Here is a 25,798-nt window from a genome sequence, read left to right on the forward strand (position 1 = left end):
GGGGATCTCGTCGAATAAGGGAGTTTTCGTGTAAACCAGACCTTCCACAGCAGAGGAACTAGTAGAATAAGGGAGTTTTCTGTGTAAAACAGACCTTCCACAGAGGAACTAGTAGAATAAAGGGAGTTTTCTGTGTAAAACAGACCTTCCACAGTAGAGGAACTAGTAGAATAAGGGAAGTTTTCCGTGTAAAACAGACCTTCCACAGCAGAGGAACTAGTAGAATAAGGGAGTTTTCTGTGTAAAACAGACCTTCCACAGTAGAGGAACAAGTAGAATAAGGGAGTTTTCTGTGTAAAACAGACCTTCCACAGCAGAGGAACTAGTAGATAAGGGAGTTTTCCGTGTTAAAACAGACCTTCTACAGAGGAGAGGAACTAGTAGAATAAGGGAGTTTTCTGTGTAAAACAGACCTTCCACAGAGGATCTAGTAGAATAAGGGAGTTTTCCGTGTAAAACAGACTTCCACAGCAGAGGAACTAGTAGAATAAGGGAGTTTTCGTGTAAAACAGACCTTCCACAGCGGAGGATCTAGCCGTCTTTCTCAGTTCCTCAGCAGTCAGGCCATGCTCAGGTTTCCAGCTGAACGGAACTTCGGCGCTCTTGTTTGCCACATCTGCAAAAAGACAGACAAGATTAAGATAGCATGCCATTCAATTCAAAAGCTACATGATTAGCCTTGCTGGTCTTGTTTTCACTTCCATTGGAATCTATTACAAGTGTCTGTGTCGTGTATTATTGCATGCTTACATTGTATTTCAAGCTTATTCTTAAAATTGTCAAATGGCCCTGCTGGCCTGGATCTTTTCTCTTTTTGTTTATTTTGTTCAATATCTGGTATTGGCACTGGAGTGTGCAACATTTGTGTGCCTCCTATTATCCTGATTATGACATGGCAAAAATATGCTGACACTGGCAGTATCATCACATTCCCATGCGTCTGCACAACAACTTTGATCACAATTCGTTCAGTGGGCTCTTGCATTTAACAACTATTTACTCTTGCACAGCAGCTTAGTTTATATCAAAAGAGTGTACTGAACGTAGGCAAAGCGCCGAAGTAAAATAAGTGAATTTTAAAAAATACATGAACTAGAATTTTTGCATTCTGGTGAATGCATACTGCCCCCTGCCCCCCAACAAAAAGTAAATAAAAAAAGAAGTGACCAAAAAAAAAAAAAAAGAATGGTAATTTAAGTCATAAAATAAATTAATGAAAAATCCATTTACTGTGGACAGTAATAAATAAATATATAAAAAGTGTTTACCATCGCTACTGTAGACAGTGTCTGGCTCGTGTCGTTTGAAGTTCACAGTGGCAATCCGTTTGGGCTGTAAAGTGTCGATTCTTCTGTGTCCCTCGGTTCCACTGCTGCTGCTTATCAGTGCAGGAGGCCCCAGTCATATTGGTCCCAACAGCATATTCTGCCTGCACACAGTGAATAAAATGCTTAACAAAACAGTCATCAAAATCTAAATTAAAATGCAATCATTAATGTGTCAGTGTCAGCTTCAAATTTAGTGAGCATAGCATAGCTTACCAAATGATTCTGTCGACTAAAACCCTTTTGTCTTTGTTCAAACAGAACACACTAGTGCGTTTAAATTACATTGATTTATCCAGAAACCAAATTTTTCGTGACAAAACTCATCCTTTAGAAGTCTTTGATGACACTGAAGTTTTTTTAAAAAGTTCAGATTCACTCGACAAGCCATTCTGGATTTGACAGACTCAGTCAGTAGGCTAATGAACTGTACTTCCATCATCGAAGGCGTGGCTTGCTCACTCCTGTTTTGCAAGTCTGCCTTGCATTACACTGCTATCATAATATGCTACCGGGACTTTCCAGGATGTTGTTGGTGAAATGATGTGTCGACCTGTCAACAGTGTTCAGTTATCAAATTACACACATTTCTGACTGTACACTGTTCATAGTTTGTACTATTCCTTGCTTTCTTAACCAAAATTTAGGCGAGCATGTGTGTGTGTGTGTGTGTGTGTGTGTGTGTGTGTGTGTGTGTGTGTGTGTAAATGAAATGAAATTATGGTGCTTAGAGCCTTGCTGACCACTAAGGCCATCTCAAGGCTATCGCCATGTTAATCACTACTACAAGGATAAAAAAAAAACCCAAACAAACAAACAATTAAAACGAGTCACCACTTCAAACTTTCCACTCCAAAGTTTTAAAAAAAAACGTCCATAGTTTAAAACCTTCATATCTGGTTAAAAATGTTCACTTCTTTTAAGAAGTCCATCAGCGCCCATGGAGGGACATCACGAAACAAGGTCTTCAAAGAAACCGCTGTGTAATGTCTGTGTCTAACGTCATGCAGATCCCAACAGTCAAGGAGCACGTGTTTCACGGTGAGAGGCTCATCACAGGGAATACATCGAGGGGCCTCTTCCCCCTTCAACAAGTAAGAATGAGTAAAAAAAAAAAAAAAAAAAAAAAGTGTGCCCTGCATGCAGTCTGCCCAGCACAGACTCCTCCTTTCTGTTCTTCACCCGCGAAGGGAGCGTCTCTTTTAGGTCTGGACGGATCTGGAAGAGCTTGTTGTCTGTCTGGGTGTTCCACTCCTCTTGCCAAAGATCCTTAACCCCTTCACTGCTAGTACATTTTGCTATGGCCTATGCTGAGAAAATTTTCAGAAAAACAAGAAAAACACGCCAATGATTTTAATTTGCCTATATTTCAAAAAGTACTGAAGATAAGTGCATAAAAGTATATATCAAATGAAAGGAAAATGAACCAAGATTTTGTTTTTGGTACTCACATGTTCAAATAATGAGTCAATCTGACAGAAAAATTCCATAAAATGAATTAATAAAAAAAATTGGGACTGTCATTCCATCATGTTAGGTGCTACAATATCAACCAGGTTATCAACCTGTCTTTCTTGTGACTGTTGTGATCAACCACACACACTGTCAAGGCTGAGCAACAGTGTCCAGGTGCATAAGACTCCAACACAGTCCACACAAAGAATGAAAAGGGTGTACTCACCCAGGATCTACCGCCAGTAAAAACGCTGTGTGTGGTACATGCAGAAACAGTCTTCAAGACATAGTACTGGTTTGCTGGGGCAGTCTGGGCAGTAGAACCCCACATCCTTTCTTTGTCCTTTCTTCCAGCAGACTCTGCACCTCCTTTGTAGCCAGGCCTTCTGTGGGGTAGGTGGGATGAAGTGTCGTCCACACAAGACAAACAGCCTGGTCATCTTTAGCAGTGTCTTGGTCACCAAAAATCATGGCACTAATTACATCCTTCTTAAGTCCAGGAGTGTACTGCTGTTGCCTGTTTTTTTGTAGAGGATGTGTGCATTCAGCATGGCAATTTGTAGAAAATGCACACACAGCTATTTGTACCACTTCAGGGTTTTCCTTGTGGCATCGTAGGGCTGCAGCTGTTGGTCATGATGGTCCATGGCACCCATGTTTTTGTTGTAATCCAGAATTGCTGGAGGCTTGTTTACTGCTCTTTGGTCTTGCTGCTGCTGGTCTTCAGCTGTAGGTTTGTGGCAAGTTGTCAACTCCAGATGGTCCAGGACGAACATCATGATCATCACCATGCTGCATACCTGAAACACATTGCATAAAAGACTAAGTTTGTTGGTTGTTGTTTTTTTAACATATAAAAAGATCATGAAATGGTACCATTTTATTTCTGTTTTCAGAAGCTGAAACACAAACACACACCTACCCCACTCCCCACCCCAAACCCCAAAAACACACACACACTGAAACTGGTTCATGGTATGCCACACTCCCTTCATTCATTCTTTCTCATACAAAACAAAATGACAACACACACACACACACCCACACTTCTACAAGTGTTGCATTTACAAAGTAATTTAGGCATACAATTCTGTATATCATTCTCTGATTTCAGTTTTATAAACATCATCTCTTCCCCCCCCCCCCCCCCCCCCCCCCCATGCAGAATGGCAGAGTGTGGTCTGTTCCTGAACATGACAAACTGAGGAAGACATACTTGTACAGATATATGCATAAATCTTGTTGTCAGTCAGTGACAATGCCACCAACCTCCCTCCCACACCACCAAACCCCCTTTTTTTTTCTCTTTTGTGTCATTTTTTTCATGTTATGGAAACAGTCTACAAACATAAAGTAGTACATGTATTGACAAGTTGTTAAGATTAAAAGAAATATGTTAGACTTTAAAAAAAAAAATTTATTCACTGATTAAGATTTTTTGGTACCTCAAGACATATTCATTTTCATCATATGGATAAACCAAAATTGCCGGTTTGATGTTTGTATATTACTGTTTTGAATAGAATTGTTTCTTGTAACATTCTTAACACTCATGCAAAATTTGAAGCAAATCCACCAAATAGTTTTTGAGTTAGAGCTGTTTTAAGTTCGACAGCTTGTGACGTCACTTTTTCAATCACAAATTAAGGAAAACCCCATTTTTAAAGGCCAATTATTCATTTGTAAATCAAGTTAACTGTACAGAAAAAAATAAGTAAAATCGCTATGTTGTATGGGGTCCAAATAATAGATTTCAGCTGTTTCCCGTGTATAGTTTTTGTGTGGCTGTCCTCCAAAAATGCCTTATCAGGGTATTTTGGACATAGGAAACTGGCATTTTTGTCAAATTTGAGGCTCTGTAAAATAGAAACTTTCTGTGAACCCGTCGCCACGCGAGCAGCATCAAAACTGTCCACTTTGTTGTTGTGGACCAGAAGGGAGCATGTCAATACTCCCCCGTGTCGATACTCCCCCGCGTCAATACTCCCCCGTGTCGATACTCCCCCGCGTCAATACTCCCCCGTGTCGATACTCCCCCGCGTCAATACCCCCTCGTGTCGATACTCCCCCGTGTGTGTGTGTGTGTGTGTGTGTGTGTGGTTGTTGTTGCTGCTGCAGTTGTTGTATTCTTCTTCTTCTTCAGTTTAGCGTCTTTTAACCATAAGTGTTATTTGACAAACATAGAGGAAAACTGAAGACAGCTACTGGTGAGGGAAAAGTAACTGTTCACGCAGTGTGTGTGTGTGTGTGTGTGTGTGTGTGTGTGTGTGTGTGTGTGTGTGTGTGTGTGTGTGTGTGTGTGTGTGTGTTAGATAACGTATAATTGGTGAAATTTTGTGTAAAATATGAGATAACAATATAACATCCTTAGAACGAAATACTAATGATAACAGTAAGCGAACTTGACAAATCAACAATTAAAGATTTGAATCGGTATGATTAAGGACTGATAAGCAATATCATGTAATTTGATGTGATTTGCAACATATAAACAGGGGAAAAGATATTAATTGATTTATTTGATATATTTAAGGCATATGGTTTTGGGGGGTGGAGTTATACGTATTTGCATGGATTGTACAGGTTTTCAATTTAAGTTATTTATTGATTGTTTTCACACACACACACACACACACACAGACTGAGAGACAGAGACACAGAGAGAGAGAGAGCGTTTCGCCGCTGTAAGATTTAGCACAGATAATTCATGTTATATAATTTGTAAGACATATGAAATAAAGAAGAAAATTAATCAGTTGTGTGTGTCGATTTCTGCTTGTTGATTTTTTTTTTTTTTTCCCGTTTCGTTTTTATTGATTATTTTCATACACACACACACACACACACACACACACACACACACACACACACACACACATGCATGCACGCACGCGCACGCGCGCGATATACACTGTTGGACTTCGATATGTTATCACCAACCCGTAAAGTTTACCCCCACACCCACCCCCTACCTCCCAACCTTCGGCCAAGCCGCCGCACTATGCTTTGCTGCCTGAAACAAACTTCCAAACTTTTATGGGCCCCTGTTATGACCCTTTATGACCCCATCTTGGAGCGCCCCAACCCACACGCAAGCGCGCCCTTACACACACACACACACACACACACACACACACACAGATAAACAGAAACATGTATACCTGCATGTGTAAATAAAAAAGACTAAAACAACATAATTATGATATTCATAAGCCGAAACCAAAGGTACTTCATACAAGTAGTTTATATATATATATATATATATATATATATATATATATATATATATATATATATATATATATATATATATATATATATATACACTGGTGTACTGAAGGATACATATGCTAGCTTTATCAGTGGATTGGTGACATTTCATTTAATGTGGCGACATTTCATCGTTCACTTAGTAACCGTTGGTTTGTCGTCTTTATTTCTTTCACTGACAGTTCATGACTTCAACCGTTTGCTTTGCTTTGTGGGGCACGTGGGGTTGGGAAGCTATTCCATGTATTTGAATAGTAATTAAGCTCGAAAGCATGTCTATGTTCCCCCATGTCTATTTCCTCCCATTAGTCAGGTCAGGGGCATAGTCCTTGCTACTGGTACCATGTAACCCAGTATTACCTGCCGCATGTGAAGTCTCCCAACGACGGACTAGGCAGAGGAGGAAACGGAAGAGGATGACCAAAGGGCAGGGGGAGCTCTTATCCTTGGCTGGAAATCCTCCTAGGAGACGGAACTCCAAAGAAAAAACCTGCACCTGCCGAGGCCGTTCTACATGCGGCACTATCTGCACCTGTGGGACTCTTGAGCGTCGGTGTGCGAGAGAGTGGGGAAGGGACTGCACAACTCTTCACTAAAAAAAGTCACCTGTGCTGGTCAGGCAACCAGGCTAATGTCGGAACGAGCTAGTGGTAATGGGGACAGGCAGAGGATGCTGCTGGCAGTTCCTAGTCACGACTCTGCACGCAGGCGGCCATGGGGTGATGGTCGTCCGCCATAGACTGGGACAGATGCGGCGCCCGTATCCTCCCTCATTGTCAGAGCAGCCCTTTTTAGGGACAGCACTGCTCTCCCCACATGGGAAAGGGGAGATAAAAAGATCCCTAAACAAAGCCTGCCTCGCCTAGTACCTAGTAGGAAACCGCACCTACTTGGACATCCAACACTAGCGGTCGAAAACAACAGAAGGAAAGAACCAGGAGTCATGCCCTGACTCTGGGTGCCTGGAATGTTCGCACCCTTTGGGACAGAGACGACAGACCAGAAAGGTGCACAGCGCTCATTGCTAGAATGCTTGATCACTGCCAGGTGGACATAGCAGCCCTGAGCGAAACCAGGTTTGCCGGTGAAACCCAGCTGGAGGAATTTTGAGGGGGCTACTGCACTGGGAAGCCAGAAGGCACCCCAAGAACCTCAGGCGTGGGCTTTGCCATACGAACCAAACTTGCAGGACAGCTTGACAGCCTTCCACGTGGGATAAACGATAGGCTGATGACCCTGAGTCTGAAGCTGTCCGAGGATCGCCTCGCCACAGTCATCAGCTGCTATGCCCCAATGATGACCAACCCTGATGACATCAAAGAAGCCTTCCACGAGGAGCTCAGCCACACCAATTCAGCAGTAGACAGAAAGGACAGTCTGGTCATCCTTGGGGATTTCATTGCCCGCGTCGGCGTGGACGTCTCCTCGTGGCCAAAAGTCCTAGGACAGCACGGCACTGGCAAGTGCAACTCCAACGGACTGCTTTTGCTCTCGCTCTGCGCGCAGCATGGACTGACCATCAACACCCTCTTCCAACAAGTGGACAATTACAAGAACACATGGATGCACCCCCGCTCCAAGCAGTGGCACATGCTGGACTATGTGATTGTCCAGCAGAGGGACAGAGGTGATGTTTCCAGTACACGCTGCATGAGAGAAGCAGTCTGTTGGTCGGACCATCGCCTTGTACACAGTAACATGAACATCAGACTTGCAAGCAAGCTCCAACCAGCCAGGCAGAAACCCCCATATAGATATACTTGTCTGCCAAAAACCAATTACGGTATGAATATACCAGGGTATGATTAAAATAGACACTGTTTTTATATTGTCGAGCAAGTGTGTGATCAACAAAAATGGTATGTTGTTATTAAGGAAGTGTCCTATTTGACTAAGATTAGGTTTGTAGAGCTTCATATTATATCACTAGTCTTTTACAATCAAGAATGACCAGAGCTAAAATGTACCCAAGCGTTACAGGCGTTCTGTTACTGACCTATTTCTTTTCAGTGGTATTTTTCTTTCCAGTTAGAACTTTTTCTATGAAGTCCTTCTTGGTTTTCTTTGTAAATACTGAATATCATATCGTGGCGAAAGACTGTGATGTGTGTGTGTGTGTGTGTGTGTGTGTGTGGTGTTCACCGAATAATGTATGTCGCGTGCGACAGTGTAGCGTTGAAAAAAAAAGAAAGAAGGAATTTGGGTTAACTTGACCCCTCGAATACGTCATGATTTTCGCTGTTTGCTTTGTTTTGTTTTTTCTTGTTCCCTTCTTTCTTTCTTTATTTCTATGCGTGCGTGCACATGTGCGTGTGTACGCGCGAATGAGCGTGTGCTCCTTCCCTCCCTCTAGTCACCTCAGGTTGATGTTTTCTTTTTCTTGTGCATGCATATCTGCCGGTTGTTTAGCTCAACTACAAGTTTGATAAGGACAATTCATACGGAATCTACCTCGACGGGTCAGATCAACTGGGGAAGAACAGTGTGTTTTGCGGGCTTCGCGCCGACGGCCAAGAGTTTCACTTCGACTTGGCTCTAAACACGAACCTGTTGTCCGACGATTTTGTTGTGGGGTACTGGGGCGGAAATGGAAGCATGCATCGCAGCAAGGAATTGTGGGACCGGAAGAAGGGAGGGACCAACGGTCGTCAATGCCGCACTAGTCACTGTTCCTGCTCCATTCGTTTGGAGTGAGGGGTTGTTTTTTTTACCGATTCAGTTCGGGTTTGGGGCCTCCAGTGCCACTACATTTCCTGGGTCCATGTCCGACCAGGAGGTCTGGAATTACGTCCTAGTTCCAGGGATTTAATCTCCCGTATTATTTTTTTTCACGAGCTCTTGAGGTGAGTCAGGTTAGAAGGGTGAAGAATGCTAGTTTTGTTGTTATTTTTCTATAGACAGGGAGCGACCGTTGACATATATTTCAGGTTTTTGGTGTTGTTGTTATTATTGCATTTTGAGATACATACTTTAATTTCAGTGCAGTGTGCCCCTGCTAATCCTTGTGGATTCTGATTTATGGATATCTGTGTGCACACATTCTGTTATTGTTTTTTTGTGTGTTTTTTTTACGGTTGTATTAAGGCGTTCAGCTGTACATGTGAGTGTGTGCGAAACCCCTCTGTGTGTCTGCTTTAGCACATGTACTGTTTTTTGTTGTTGTTTTTTTATTTTTGCTTGACTCCTGACTCGAGTCTTTTTACAGCTCTGAAGAGTGGTCCGCCATTGTCCTGGACATCCACATCCTTCCCTGCACCCGTGATACCCTGAGACTGTCACAGGGGTGTCCCCAACGTATACAACAATCGCCGCTTTACACCCCCCCCCCCCCCCTGTCTACAGAAAGACTAGAACTCCCAGTGGTCGCCTGCATCGTGCGTTGTTTGTGACAAGGACCTGTGTGTTCGGAACTAATGCGAGTCGTACATGGACGGTAGAGGATGCGTGTGTATGTGTGAGAGCAGTGCATAAGAGGGGTGAGTGTACGTGTTCGAGCGAATGTGATTTACTCATTTATTTTTCCCTCATTCCCACTTATGATATGGCGATTTGAATTAGCGGGTTAGTAAGTTTTGGGAGTGGAGGGGGTATTAAGGGAAATAGTTAGGCCCCACTGCTGTTTTGGTTGTCAGTATATCCGTGTGAGTGAGTGAATAAAGTTTGGTATTATGTACAAATTCTTGGTGTTGGCTGCATTTAATTGAGCGTGCGAGGATCCGGAGACCCATTTTTCTTAAATTTTCTTTTATTAGATTGCGCGGGGCCTGTCGGGTTGTAGGTGGGTCCTCAACCTCGACCGGTCACGTGACAATTTTTGGGGGCTCGTCCGGGATCTTCCGCTTCCCGATCGCCGCTCGCAGCTTTCACTAAGCAGTTTGTATTATCCAGGTTATTTATTTATTTATTTATTTTGTAACTGGCAATGTTTTGTTTTTTATTATATGTGGGAATCTAGAGTGGGAAGTTAACAGTACTTTTTTTTTTCCACTCACTGGGGTTTAGGGTGTCTATTCCACGGGGGGTACCCTGTATCTACACTGACTGCTCCTCATAAACAGTTTTTGAAGAACACAAGGGGTGATAGCTATTCGTAGTGGTAACTCAGCATTTCCGTGTTTAACTTCTTCATAATCCCCTGGTTTTGTTTGTGCATAGTGTCAGGGTCTGTTACGATGGCTTCCAAGTATGTCATGGGAAAAGATCCATCCCAAGGACCGGTTACAAGGTCAGCTGCGGTCTCAGGCAAGAAAGAAGTGGTCGGTGTCGGGGAGGGTTCTCCCTTTCTGAAAACTCTGGGCCCTGGCTCGGGAATTTCTCGGCAGTCCCCTAAGTGGATCAAGGAGATGATGGAGGCACAGTATAACACCCCTCCAGTCACTTCCACAGTGGTTTGGACAAATGTCGCCACTCCTGGGGGAGCTTTTACAGGCCGAAGGTTCCCCAGTCCTTCACAGGTACATTCTCAAATAACTACCTCAGGCACTGGGTACGTCACTGGCACTCCTGGGGTTATGACCTCACGGGTTTCAGAGTCTAACACGCATGATAATACCTCCATGGTGGGGGGCGACGTTACATCCCTCATTCTGTATTTGGAGAGAAAGGAGGAGATGCGTCGACAGGATGAGGAGAGGAAGGAAGAGATACGTCGACAGGAGGAGGAGAGGAAGGAGGAGATGCGTCGACAGGAGGAGATGGAGCTCTGGCAGTTAGAGCGAGAGAGATTTGAGCTTTTGGCTCAAAGCCTTGCTCAGCGGCCTAGCCGAGAGGAGTCCCCGGCAGCGAGACTGCCCACTTTCGCCCCTCCAAGGCTGACTCTTCCTGAGTTGCGCCCAGGCGACGATGTCGACGACTGTCTGGATCATTTCGAAGCAGTCGCTGACTCCTATAACATGGCAGAAGAGACTCGATCGCTTTACTTGATTAGTTCCTTGACAGGAAAGGCCCGGGAGGCATTTAACAACTTACCTCCGGAGAGTTCTTATACTGATTTGAAAGCGGCGCTTCGCCGTCAGTTCAGGATATCCCCTGAAGCTTACCGTAAAAAGTTTAGGGAGATACGCAAAGCCGGAAGTGAGTCCTTCATCCAGTTTGGGATTCGTCTTAAGCGCACGCTCGAGCACTGGGAAAGCATGTCCGGAATGGCACTGAGGGACTTGATTCTCATTGAGCAGCTTCTCAGCACTGTGACAGACGACCTGGCTGTGTGTATCAGGGATGAAGGCCTTAGAACGTTCCAGGAAGTCATAGAGAGGGCCGAACGCTTTGCGGAAGCTAGAAGGGGAATCAGGGTCTTCAAGACCAGTGCAGGTTCTCTAGGTGGGGGACTCAAGTCTTCGCCCATGCCGAAGCGTGGGAACCTAAGCTATTCTCAGCATCCGTTGGCTGAACAATCACCGCATTCAGTTGTTCCGCCTCGTGGCAGCATGGTGTCTGCCCCTAAGTCGGCCACTGCACCGGGTAAGGGGGGCAATCAGTGTTTTTATTGTGGTGATGGGGGACATTACAAGCGCGACTGTCGAAAGTTAAAGAGAGACCGGAGGCAACAAGCGGCAGTCGGCCACACACACGAGAGTTGCGCTTTAGCAACTGTACCTGTGTTCAGCGCTGAACAACAAGGTGACCAAGGAGGAATGGGGCCTACCTGTTCTGTGTTTCTCAGCCTCGTAGAGGATCGGATAGTCGATTCTATTCGAGACTCTGGCGCTACATGCACTTTCGTTGACGAGAGTGTGGTACCTCCTGACGCCGAGAAAGGAGGAACGTGTTAGGTGACTGGAGTTGAAAAGTCCTTCAACGCTGTCCGTCCTTATGTTAAGGTACAGGTTGCTACACCGTACTTTAAAGGAGCTGTGTGGGCTGTGGCACTCCGGAATCCTGCATATACACTGCTCATTGGTAACAACGTGCTTTTCGCAGACGGTACACGACAGGGGGTGTCGACACAGCTACCCAGGGAGGTGCTGGCAGCAGTAACCACACGAGCGATGGCAAGGGATCAGGCGCCCGTCTTACAGCCTACTCAGGGACCGGTGACAGACGCAGTAGCTCTCCACACGGATAGGGAGACCGTTCGTCGTCTTCAGGCCAGAGACCCCACCCTGCAGCAACTGAGACAAGCGACAACGCCCAATATCAACACAGAACGGGAGGGGAAGGCATCTTACACAATGCATGACGGTCTCTTGTTCCGTGTGTTCCACAAGAACGGGGAGCACCTCAAGCAACTGGTGGTACCTCTGGGCCTCAGACGCACCGTTCTCTCCCTAGGGCATGACGTACCCATGGCAGGGCATTTGGGAGTTCGGCGGACACAAGAGCGAGTGTGGCAACACTTCTACTGGCCTGGCATGTGCAAGGATGTCCGCCAGTACTGTCGGTCGTGTGACGTCTGTCAGCGTACTTCTCCGCGTGGCAAGAACCAGCGTGTGCCGTTAGGTACTGTCCCTCTTGTGTCAGAACCCTTCCAGAAAGTGGGAGTGGACATCATGGGTCCAATCACTCCAGCCTCTGCGCGGGGCAATCGTTACATTCTGGTGGTCGTTGATTACGCCACACGTTACCCAGAAGCCGTTGCGTTGAAGGGAATCGATTCTGTCACAGTTGCAGACGCACTGTGGCAAATGTGGACCCGAGTGGGAGTACCCTCGGAGGTACTCACAGACAGAGGTACCCAGTTCACAAGTGACGTGATGGCTCAGGTAAACCGGTTGTTGGGGATCCATGGCAGAACTACGACTCCGTACCATGCACAGGCAAACGGTCTTGTCGAGCGTTTCAACGCCACCCTGAAGAAAATGATCCAATGCCTCTGTATTGAGAAGCCCAAGGATTGGGATCTGTTCATTCCGGCCGTCCTGTTTGCGTTCAGGGAAGTGCCACAGGAGTCCCTGTGGTTTTCTCCCTTTGAGCTTCTGTATTGCCGCACTGTCAGGGGGCCGATGGCTCTTTTGCGCCAGCTGTGGACCAAGGAAGCGTCATCGCCTCCAGAAACCCTCACGGAGGTAGAGTACGTGGTGGATCTGCGCAATCGGCTGGAAGAGACCTGCAGGCTGGCACGAGAGAACCTGCAGCAAGCAGCCACCAAGTACAAGCGACAGTATGATAAAAAAGCCCGTGAGCGATGGTTCGAGGTAGGAGACGAAGTCTTGCTGCTCTTACCAGAGAAAAAGAACAAGCTCCAAATTGCTTGGCAGGGCCCCTACAGGGTGATAGAGCGGGTGGGCGACTGGGATTACCGTATTGAGGTCAAAGGAACCCCACGACTCTATCATGCCAATCTACTGAAGCGGTACACCCGGAGAGAGGAGTGTTCCGCAGCTGTAGCCCCAGTGGTCATAGAAGAAACAGAAGATGACCACACAGGCTCTTTCAGCTCACAGGGGATTCCACTTCTACCCCTGCAAGCAGAAGAGACATGGAAAGATGTCTCTGTCCACACAAACCTCACTTCTTCACAGAAGCAGGAAATCATGGATATCTGTCAGAGTGCTAGTGGCGTTCTCACTGACCTTCCCCTCAGGTGCACCGTGGGGGAGTGTGAGCTGGTTCTGGAGGACATTACACCAGTACGAGTCCGCCAGTACCCACTCACAGTATGACGTAATCAGAGAGGAGGTCCAATCCATGCTGAAGATGGGAGTGATCGAGCCTGCCACGTCACCTTACTCTGCACCCATCGTACTAGTCAAAAAGAAAGACGGGAAGGTTCGCTTCTGTGTGGACTTTCGCCGTCTCAACCGGGTACTACGCTTTGATGCAGAACCGTTGCCCGATGTCAACCAGATTTTTGCAAAGCTGAGCCATGCCAAGTACTTTTCTAAACTCGACTTAGCTAAAGGGTATTGGCAGATACCCATGAAAGAGAGTGACCGACCCAAGACCGCATTCACGACGCCACAGGGTCAGTTTCAGTGGCTGGTGATGCCGTTCGGGCTGAAAACGGCCGGTGCGATTTTTAGTCGCATCATGCGAAGAGTTCTGGGACCACTGCAGTTAGATGATGCCCATAACTTTATGGATGATCTGCTGCTGGCCACCGGTACTTGGGATCGTCACACTGAAGTTCTGCAGCAGATACTCTGCCGCCTACAGGAGGTACAGCTGTCGGCGAGATGTACTAAGTGCCAGCTTGGCTGTCCGGAAATCAGCTTTCTTGGACACCACCTCCAGGGTGGTCAGCTGCACCCAGAACAGGACAAGGTAGCAAAGATCCGGGAAGCACACCCTCCTGCCACAAAGAAGGAGCTGCGTGCCTTCCTTGGACTGGCTGGCTATTACAGGCGCTTCGTGCCTAAGTTTTCAGAAACAGCCCTACCTCTGACCAACAAGACCAAAGGCAGTGAGCCCAACAAAGTTCTGTGGTCGGATGAGTGCCAGAAAGCCTTTGACAAGTTAAAAGAAGCACTCATCAACCCCCCAGTGCTGGTCCTTCCTGACCCTAGCAAAACATTTGTGCTACGGACAGACGCCTCAGGGTTGGGCCTTGGGGCCGTGCTTCTTCAGGATCACGGTGAAGGACTACAACCCATAGCTTTCGCCAGCAAGAAGCTCAGTGGAGCTGAACAGCGGTACCACACCATAGAGCAGGAGGCACTGGCAGTGGTTTGGGGTATACGGAAGTTCTATCCCTACCTGTACGGAAGGCATTTTGTGCTTGAGAGTGACCATCATCCTCTCAAGTATCTGCACCGTATCCGTCCCGTCAGTCGACGTCTCATGGGATGGGCTGTGGAGCTCCAGTCTCACAGCTTCACCTTCACACACATCAAGGGTGTCGACAACTTGGGGGCAGACTACCTGAGTAGGACTGGGCAGTAACTGGAGGTTTGACTCATGCCGAGTCGCTGCACCGGGGTTGACCGGTGTGTTGGCCCTGTCCCACTGTTTCTCCATGCGATGCAGATTTAGCCCTAGCGGATGGTTGGAACGCTTGATCCGTTGGTCTGTTGAGCGGGGACTGTGCACAGCGTTTACCATTTCTTGTGTTTTGTTTCACATAATTATTTTACAATTCAAGTAATTGACGAAGCATGTCAACCGTGCATGGCTGTAAGTGTGAATCTCAGATTTGAGATCGACACTTTTAAGGAGGGGGGAAACTGTCACGTGCGACAGTGTAGCGTTGAAAAAAAAAGAAAGAAGGAATTTGGGTTAACTTGACCCCTCGAATACGTCATGATTTTCGCTGTTTGCTTTGTTTTGTTTTTTCTTGTTCCCTTCTTTCTTTCTTTATTTCTATGCGTGCGTGCACATGTGCGTGTGTATGCGCGAATGAGCGTGTGCTCCTTCCCTCCCTCTAGTCACCTCAGGTTGATGTTTTCTTTTTCTTGTGCATGCATATCTGCCGGTTGTTTAGCTCAACTACAAGTTTGATAAGGACAATTCATACGGAATCTACCTCGACGGGTCAGATCAACTGGGGAAGAACAGTGTGTTTTGCGGGCTTCGCGCCGACGGCCAAGAGTTTCACTTCGACTTGGCTCTAAACACGAACCTGTTGTCCGACGATTTTGTTGTGGGGTACTGGGGCGGAAATGGAAGCATGCATCGCAGCAAGGAATTGTGGGACCGGAAGAAGGGAGGGACCAACGGTCGTCAATGCCGCACTAGTCACTGTTCCTGCTCCATTCGTTTGGAGTGAGGGGTTGTTTTTTTTTACCGATTCAGTTCGGGTTTGGGGCCTCCAGTGCCACTACATTTCCTGGGTCCATGTCCGACCAGGAGGTCTGGAATTACGTCCTAGTTCCAGGGATTTAATCTCCCGTATTATTTTTTTTTCACGAGCTCTTGAGGTGAGTCAGGTTAGAAGGGTGAAGAATGCTAGTTTTGTTGTTATTTTTCTATAGACAGGGAGCGACCGTTGACATATATTTCAGGTTTTTGGTGTTGTTGTTATTATTGCATTTTGAGATACATACTTTAATTTCAGTGCAGTGTGCCCCTGCTAATCCTTGTGGATTCTGATTTATGGATATCTGTGTGCACACATTCTGTTATTGTTTTTTTGTGTGTTTTTTTTACGGTTGTATTAAGGCGTTCAGCTGTACATGTGAGTGTGTGCGAAACCCCTCTGTGTGTCTGCTTTAGCACATGTACTGTTTTTTGTTGTTGTTTTTTTATTTTTGCTTGACTCCTGACTCGAGTCTTTTTACAGCTCTGAAGAGTGGTCCGCCATTGTCCTGGACATCCACATCCTTCCCTGCACCCGTGATACCCTGAGACTGTCACAGGGGTGTCCCCAACGTATACAACAATCGCCGCTTTACACCACCACCCCCCCCTGTCTACAGAAAGACTAGAACTCCCAGTGGTCGCCTGCATCGTGCGTTGTTTGTGACAAGGACCTGTGTGTTCGGAACTAATGCGAGTCGTACATGGACGGTAGAGGATGCGTGTGTATGTGTGAGAGCAGTGCATAAAAGGGGCGAGTGTACGTGTTCGAGCGAATGTGATTTACTCATTTATTTTTCCCTCATTCCCACTTATGATATGGCGATTTGAATTAGCGGGTTAGTAAGTTTGGGGAGTGGAGGGGGTATTAAGGGAAATAGTTAGGCCCCACTGCTGTTTTGGTTGTCAGTATATCCGTGTGAGTGAGTGAATAAAGTTTGGTATTATGTACAAATTCTTGGTGTTGGCTGCATTTAATTGAGCGTGCGAGGATCCGGAGACCCATTTTTCTTAAATTTTCTTTTATTAGATTGCGCGGGGCCTGTCGGGTTGTAGGTGGGTCCTCAACCTCGACCGGTCACGTGACAATGTATTTACTGTGTCAGCGGGATGCACACAACGTATATGTCTGTGTATAAGTGTGTGAGGGCGGGCAGACAGACAGAGAGAGAGAGAGAGAGAGACTAACAGAGGGAAGACAGAGAATGAGAGAGAAAGAGAGTGGCAGAGAGGGGGAGACAGAGAGAGAGAGTGGCAGAGAGGGGGAGACAGAGTAGCAGAGAGGGGGATAGAGAGAGAGAGAGTGGCAGAGAGGTGGAGACAGAGAGAGTGGCAGAGAGGGGGACAGAGAGAGAGTGGCAGAGAGGGGGACAGAGAGAGAGTGGCAGAGAGGGGGGCAGAGAGAGAGAGAGTGGCAGAGAGGGGGACAGAGAGAGAGTGGCAGAGAGGTGGAGACAGAGAGAGTGGCAGAGAGGGGGACAGAGAGAGAGTGGCAGAGAGGGGGACAGAGAGAGAGTGGCAGAGAGGGGGGCAGAGAGAGAGAGAGTGGCAGAGAGGGGGATAGAGAGAGAGTGGCAGAGAGGTGGAGACAGAGAGAGTGGCAGAGAGGGGGACAGAGAGAGAGAGAGTGGCAGAGAGGGGGACAGAGAGAGAGAGAGTGGCAGAGAGGTGGAGACAGAGAGAGTGGCAGAGAGGGGGACAGAGAGAGAGTGGCAGAGAGGGGGACAGAGAGAGAGTGGCAGAGAGGGGGGCAGAGAGAGAGAGAGAGTGGCAGAGAGGGGGACAGAGAGAGAGTGGCAGAGAGGTGGAGACAGAGAGAGTGGCAGAGAGGGGGACAGAGAGAGAGTGGCAGAGAGGGGGACAGAGAGAGAGTGGCAGAGAGGTGGAGACATAGAGAGAGTGGCAGAGAGGGGGACAGAGAGAGAGTGGCAGAGAGGTGGAGACAGAGAGAGAGTGGCAGAGAGGTGGAGACATAGAGAGAGTGGCAGAGAGGGGGACAGAGAGAGAGTGGCAGAGAGGTGGAGACAGAGAGAGAGTGGCAGAGAGGTGGAGACAGAGAGAGAGTGGCAGAGATGGGGACAGAGAGAGAGAGAGTGGCAGAGAGGGGGACAGAGAGAGAGAGAGTGGCAGAGAGGGGGACAGAGAGAGAGTGGCAGAGAGGGGGACAGAGAGAGAGAGAGTGGCAGAGAGGGGGACAGAGAGAGAGAGAGTGGCAGAGAGGGGGAGACAGAGAGAGAGTGGCAGAGAGGGGGACAGAGAGAGAGAGAGTGGCAGAGAGGGGGGCAGAGAGAGAGTGGCAGAGAGGGGGAAAGAGAGAGAGAGAGTGGCAGAGAGGGGGAGACAGAGAGAGAGTGGCAGAGAGGGGGACAGAGAGAGAGAGAGTGGCAGAGAGGGGGACAGAGAGAGAGAGTGGCAGAGAGGGGGACAGAGAGAGAGTGGCAGAGAGGGGGAGACAGAGAGAGAGAGAGTGGCAGAGAGGGGGAGTGGCAGAGAGGGGGACAGAGAGAGAGAGGGGGGGAGAGACAGGCAGGGAGAGAGAGAGTGGCAGAGAGGTGGAGACACAGAGAGAGAGAGACAGAGACACACACTCACACAGAGTGGCAGAGATAGGGAGACAGACAGAGAGAGAGAGTGGCAGAGATGGGGAGACAGAGAGAGTGGCAGAGAGACACAGAGAGAGAGTGGCAAAGAAGGGGAGACAGACAGAGAGAGAGAGTGGCAGAGATGGGGAGACAGAGAGAGTGGCAGAGAGACACAGAGAGAGAGTGGCAGAGAGACACAGAGAGAGAGTGGCAGAGAGACACAGAGAGAGAGTGGCAGAGAGGGGGAGACAGAGAGAGTGGCAGAGATGGGGAGACAGAGAGAGAGTGGCAGAGAGAGACAGAGAGAGAGTGGCAGAGAGGGGGAGACAGAGAGTGTGTCAGAGATGGGGAGACAGACAGAGAGTGGCAGAGAGGGGGAGACAGAGAGAGAGAGAGAGAATGGCAGAGATGGGGAGACAGAGAGAGAGAGACAGAGAAAGAGTGGTAGAGAGGGGGAGACACAGAGAGAGACAGAGACAGAGAGAGTGGCAGAGAGGGGGAGAGACAGAGAAACATAAAATGAGAGACGGAGAGTGAGAGAGAGAGACAGAGAGACTGACAGAGAGAGAGACCGACAGAGAGGGAGACAGAGAGGGGGTGGCAGAGAGGGGGAGAGACAGAGAAACAGAAACTGAGAGACGAAGAGAGAGAGACAGAGAGAGAGAGAGCGTTTGCCACCAGATTCACTGAGTCTAACACGGCCCGGACTACAAGACAGCGAGCCCACACAACAGCGGACCCAGCACACAAGTCGCTGCTCAACTCGGAACGCGGACGGCTGTTATGAAGAGAACACATTAACACATTCATCATTCCACAACACAACTTTGATCAAGCAGAAAGTATCATCAGTCACAAATATATACATACATCTGTATTTGACTGTTTTTGGATCTTTGAGAGAGGGACTATTGACACGGGGGAGTCTCGACACGGGGGAGTATTGACATGGGGGAGTATCAGGCTGACCCCGGACCAGAAAACTCTGGTTGGCCAAAATATTTTTTCTTTCCTCATAAGTCATACTGAAATCTATTTTCGCGTACTGGTGTATTCTAAGTCAAAATGATGTACAAATTACCCCCAAAATGGTACTGGTAAACAGATCTGTCATAGAAACAAACTCTGTTGTTGTTTTTTTGTTGTTTTTTTTATTTAAAGTGGAACGACATTAGAGTGCGCTGCGACATTATTTTTTTTATTTTTTTTTTTTAGTTGTGATGGACGGAAGATGAACTGCGCTATAAGAAAATTACCATTGGCTCTCCAAAAATAGCAACCAATGGCAAATCATCTTTTAAAACTGCACGATGGCTCTTTTTTTCCGGAGACCACTTGTCACAGTCAGACTCAAAACATCGTCTGCTAGAAGAAAAGTGTTGGACGATCCGTGTCGGGAGCGTGATGGATATTTTTGAAAGCAAAACATGCTGGGCTAGGAAAATACAACTTGCCCGGTCGGGCAAGTTCGGTAAGGGCAATACTTGCCCGACACGATGATCTACTTGCCTCGGGCAGTCGGGCAACCGTTGATGTCGAGCCCTGTCATATTAAGGATACACGTTCACTGTGGTAGAGGAGACCTTTATAATCAACAGAGCATATTTCCAAAATCTTCACTCACCCCGCCCCCTTTGCACACACACACACACACACACACACACACACACACACACACACACACACACACACACTGAAATGAATCCGGAAAAAAGATATGTCAGTACATGGTGTGCTATAAAATGACATCTATGCAGCAGTAGTCAAATTACACAAATTTCTGACTGTACAGTGTTCATAGGCCAAATTTGTAATTATTATTCCATTGTATTATTATCTTTTTTGTCCTCAACAAAGAATAAGTGTGTTCTGCGCTCATAAACAATAATATCAAAATTTTAAAATATTAAATGAGCAAATGCATTATACTATTTTTAAAATAATTACAGTATGCACTGTGTATAGGTCTACAGTTAAGTTACCCCCATGTTGTATGAATGCATGTATCTATGAATTTATGTAACTTTGTAAGAATATATGTTGAAATGTACACACACACACACACACACACACACATATATATATATATATATATATATATATATATATATATATACATATACATACATACACATATTGTGTGAGCAATTAAATATAGCAGAAAATGTAAACCAAGATGTATTGTGGTTTATATATATATATATATATATATATATATATATATATATATATATATATATATATAGGCCTATATATAAATCCATGTGTGTGCCAAATACATTTGCAAATAATCTTTTCATTTGAATAAGCTTTCCCTGTTTAAGATTTTATTTGTTTGTTTGATTTTTTGTCAATAGTGTCTTGTTGATATAATGAATAAAATAGAAAAAAGTTTGAGAAAAAATAACTGGTGATGTGGCCTCACAAGACTTAAGTTAATAAGGTTCAGCCGTTAATCTTGGAGCATTTACCATTTTTCCTTCCTCTCAGTATTGTTGAACATCTTCCTAACTGAACAATACTGAATGATTTTGCCTTCTGTGTAAACATTTCAGGAGCGGAAACGTTTATCTGAACGTTAGTTTTTACAATTCATGAATCTTTGTAACAATCTTGCAAGAAGTTAAAATTTAAGTACTCTTGCTTTGACCAATTTTTACATTGGCATCTCTTGTGAATACTTATACTGTTTAATAATTGTGCAGGAAATTAAGTGTTCTGTCCTATCATATTCACAGATACTGATATCACTTTTGGATTTTACACACCCACAAAAGAATGCTCTCTCTCTCTCTCTCTCTCTCTCTCTCTCTCTCTCTCTCTCTCTCCCTCCCTCTGTGTGTGTGTGTGTGTGTGTGTGTGTGTGTGTGTGTGTGTGATGAAAAATAATGTTTGATGTTAAGGATCAGTATTAATATTATTACGCTTGACTTTGCTAATAAGAAAATTACAATGAACAGTAAGCAGCTGCAGATTTAAAACTGAAGAAACTTAAAAACAAAGAAGATGCTAGCCTATATATATATATATATATATATATATATATATTATAATTTTATATATATATATATATATATATATATATATATATATATATATATATATAATGTTCAACAACAACAAAATTTCTGTACCATCTGAATTAAATTGGAATGTAAATGTTTTATTTATTATGTGTGATAAGGAAAAAGTTGATAATAGTCAAAATAAGTCATGAGAACAGATTTATCAGCAATAAGTATAACAATATCATTACAATCATTGCCACTACCAGTACCTCCATCAGCATTGTAAAAAAAAAATTTAAAAAAACAAAAAAAAACCACAACAACATCAACACTTTGGAAAAAAGTGATTTCTTAGTTTGCACAGATATATCTTGTTATATGATGGGCATATATGAAAACCAGTTTGATCTAAATTCCTGTCTGCAGTCCACAGTTTAGTTTTGCATTATGCTGTTCTATAGCATATCTGTTGTTAATGTATTTCTTGAAGAACTGCATGTTTGGTAAACATGTGGAGTGAATGGGGGGTGGGGGTGGGGGTGGGGTAACTTAACTGTAGGCCTATACAGTGTATACTGTAAGTGTAATTATTTTAAAAATAGTTTAATGCATTTGCTTATTTAGGCTACTATTTAACAATTTTGGTGTTCTTGTTTATGAGCACACAACATACTTATTCTTTGTTTGAGGACAAAAAAGAATTATTGATTGATATTCAGTTATTCAAATATTGAATTAGTAATCAAAATCAAATTGCACAAATAATAAGTACAGGATTCCTAAAGATATTGATCGCATATAATGTTCATAAAGGACACACTGGAGCATAGTAAACACACACACACACACACACACACACACACAGTGTGACAGAAGCATAGTTCACACACACACACACATTGACACACACGCACACACACACACACACACACACACACACACACACACACACACACACACATACACATACAGAGTGTGACATGAGCATAGTTAACACACACACAAACACACACACACACACTGCATGCACACACACACACACACACACACACACACACACACACACACACACACACACATTTTAGCTAAGAAGGCATGGAATATTATTACAAATAGGCCTATATCATGAACAATGTACAGTCAGAAATTTGTGTAATTTGATTACTGCTGCATAAATGTCATTTTATAGCACACCATGTACTGAAATATCTTTTTTCTGATTCATTTCAGTGAGAGAGGGGGGGCGGGGGGGGGGGGGGTGAGAAAAAATAGGCCTACCTTCCACAGAATTGACACAGAACGACTGCAGGACTGCCCCTTTCCTGTTGTAAAGGTACAACCACCAGTCTCCACTCTGCCATCTACATTCGTCAGTACCCAGGCATTGTGCATGTCACGAACTGCTTGGTTTGGGGTTACTTCAGCTTTCAAAAATATGTAGCTGAAAAACAAGAATCTTGCCAACTTTGCTGCTGTGAAAGTAATTAAAACTTTCAAAACATTTGTAGTTGTTCATTTCCTCTCCATCAGTCCCTGTTTTCAGGACACAATAGTTGAACATATTGCCGTACGAAATGTTTGGCCACAAACACATGTTGTCAATCCAATTTGATTCAGCCACTTTGGATGGAATCGGAAACGATTTCACGGCTTTTCCATCACAAAAACATGTTATACTGTCACCGTGTTCCCACTTTGCACCCTTCGGAACAGCCATTCTGATCAAAAAGAGATGTAAGACCGTAAAAAGAAGTTTGAAAGCCACGCACGCACTCTTGAAAACTATTCTCTTGCTGATTTGACAGCTCTGGAAGTGAAGTTCACGAAGTGACGGTGATAATTATTTGGGGTCGCGAGGTCATGATAGTCGTTAAATGCAACCATCATGTTTTACAATGTTTTGCGTGAGTGAGTTTTGTGTTACGTTTTCTTGTTTGGGTGTGACTGTTTTTGGAGAAGGTGGACCAACTGAAGTGAGGAAATGGGAGCAGGGATAGCATATACCCTGTATGTAGTGCTGCACAGTGTTGTGACCAACCTCATGCAATGTTTAGCAGACACATCACAAGTGAGGGCTGTGTGGGCAGAATTTGAAATTGTGTAGCTGAAACTGTGTATTTGAAAACTGGGTGTTAAAATCATGCAGTGAGTCAGTGTAAAAGTCTACCTGGTGTTAAAATCATACTGGTCAGTGTGACAGACATTCTACAAGCTCCAGAACAAAGGTAAGTCATTTTTCTGTGTATTTGATCAATAATTTGCCTTCGCGTTATTGTTTAATTTTTGAATTATTAGTAAATTATTGAGAGGGCTCAATGATAAATTGTCCGTCAAATGCACGGAAAAATCACTTATCTTTGTTCTGGACAAAGTGATTTTTCGGTGTATTTAATTAATAATGTGTCATCGCGTTATTGTTTAATTATTGAATTATTAGTAAATTATAGAGAGGGCCCAAAATTGGGATAGCCCTGGGAGAAACCACGCGAAGCGAACGTTGTGCTTATGCAATTGTAAAAAGGGGTGGGGGGTTAGGGGTAGAAGGATAAGAAGGAAGAAGAGGGAGGATAACAGGCAGAGGAGAGGTGCACAATCCACTCCGTCTCCTCGTACCACCGTGCAGGGTCTTTTATATTTAGTAAGATAAATTGAGGTGTTTATTTCTCTAACTTAACACACCACTTATCAGCACATCCTAACTTATCAGCACAACCTAACTTTGCAGTTAGCAGTTAGCAGCAGCTAGCATTTAGCAGCACACCTGGAACACATACAAAAACCAAAACCCAGGTCAAAACAACAGTAAAACAATGGTCTCAGTACAATAGGACACATACCTGTGTACATGTGTCACATGAAGAGAAAGGTATTCATTGTTCATGGTATTGTTGAAACAGGTATGCCTTTAATGCTTTTTGGAAAGTTGGTTTTGATCTGATGTTGCGAAGTGGCATCCATTGCCTGGGCGCAGGGAAAGAAAAAGCATGTTCACCAAATACTTTTGTGCGGGTCTTTGGTGTACATAGAATTAGTTTATCTGTGGACGAACGAATTGGCCGAGAAGGCAAGTAGACAGAACAAAAGATCAGAAATGTAGTCTGGTGAAGAATCTGAGGGGGGGAAATATGAAAAGACAGATAATTTATAACGTATACATGCTTCAACAGGGAGCCAGTGTAACACTTGTTTGTAAAAGAAAAGGGCTTCATTTTCTATTTTTGTTGTACAAAATGAACTTTAAAAATTTTAACTTTGAAATGTAAATAGCAAATACATGGATACATGTTCATTTTAAGAAAGTACAAACATACCGCCATATACACAAATATATCAATGAGTGATGACGATGCTTTAGTTTCGTCATATTTCTGTTTTTCGAACAGCCGTGCAGAGTACCTGTTGGGTCGGTTCCTGTAAACAGATCCGGCGGACTGTCCACTGGGGGGATGTCTGGGCTCAGTCATTGTGCCGTCACAGTTCTCCCGTGAATGGTCAGCGTCACCAAAGCCTGAGTCTTGCCTGTCCCCCACCTGTAGTTCTCCATCGCTGATGGAGGCAATCTGCGATGCAAGTCCTCAAGGACTCCCAAGTCAGAAAGCGTTGACAATATCTTCATGTTGCCAGCTAGCCGATGGGTCATGGCTGTTCAGGAGGTCAACGGCGATCTGAATGATCATGTATTAATCTTCTTGCCGATGTTCTTCTACGTGATGAATATTACATTACGTAATTTGTATCATGTACTTTGATAGTTTTTTTTCTTTTATCGTGAGTTTGGTACAGTTAGAGAGCAACTGTACTTCATGTTGCATTTACACAAATCTCCAGTCAGTCAGTTGCAAGATATTGGTTTGGAGAAGAGATAAATCCAGGCGCCTGTGTTTCTTCCCTCATAACGCTCAGTCTTTACGCGATCCCCACCCCCACCCTCCCCATTTAAAAAAAAAATCTTTTTTCTTTTTTTTCTTTCTTTTTTTAAATGAAGAGAGTGAGAGAAAGTGTGTGTGTGTGTGTCGTTCGTGTTTGTGTTCAGTTTGCCTACGATTTTTGTGCATGCGTCAGAGAGCCAGACAGAGGAGTATAGGGACGGAAGTGGAGCAGGATGTCCTGGTGTACACTGTCCTACATTCATCGTGATGTCAACGAGACACACAGTGGGTGTTTCACAATGCGTCCCTTTCATAGCTAACTGTCTGTAAAGCACGGAGAGAGAGAGAGAGAAACAGACAGACAGACTGTCAGACATTTCCTAGTGAACGAATGGAAAGGCAAGAATGCAGACGGGCAGACAGAAAGTAAGACAGACAGCCAGAAGACAGTCGACAGCCAAAAGACAGCCAGACAGCCAAATGACAGTCAAGAGCCAAAAGACAGCCAGTCCAAAAACCAACAAAAAACAAAGAAACAAACAACAACAACACACAAAACAACAACAACAACAACAACAACACACACACACACACACACACACACACACGCACACACA

The 25,798-nt window shown here is 45.0% G+C and overlaps 2 protein-coding genes across 2 annotated transcripts in view; one reads left to right on the plus strand and one right to left on the minus strand.

Annotated features, from left to right (window-relative positions):
- Positions 1-25,798, minus strand: part of LOC143277353 (uncharacterized) — a 610,653-nt gene that overhangs the window by 127,531 nt on the left and 457,324 nt on the right. The gene's annotated exons all lie outside the window — the stretch shown is intronic.
- The window catches only part of LOC143277310 (uncharacterized), a 119,399-nt gene that overhangs the window by 22,825 nt on the left and 70,776 nt on the right, over positions 1-25,798 (plus strand). The gene's annotated exons all lie outside the window — the stretch shown is intronic.

Source organism: Babylonia areolata, chromosome 34, assembly GCF_041734735.1.
Source record: "Babylonia areolata isolate BAREFJ2019XMU chromosome 34, ASM4173473v1, whole genome shotgun sequence".
Lineage (NCBI taxonomy): Eukaryota > Metazoa > Mollusca > Gastropoda > Neogastropoda > Buccinidae > Babylonia > Babylonia areolata.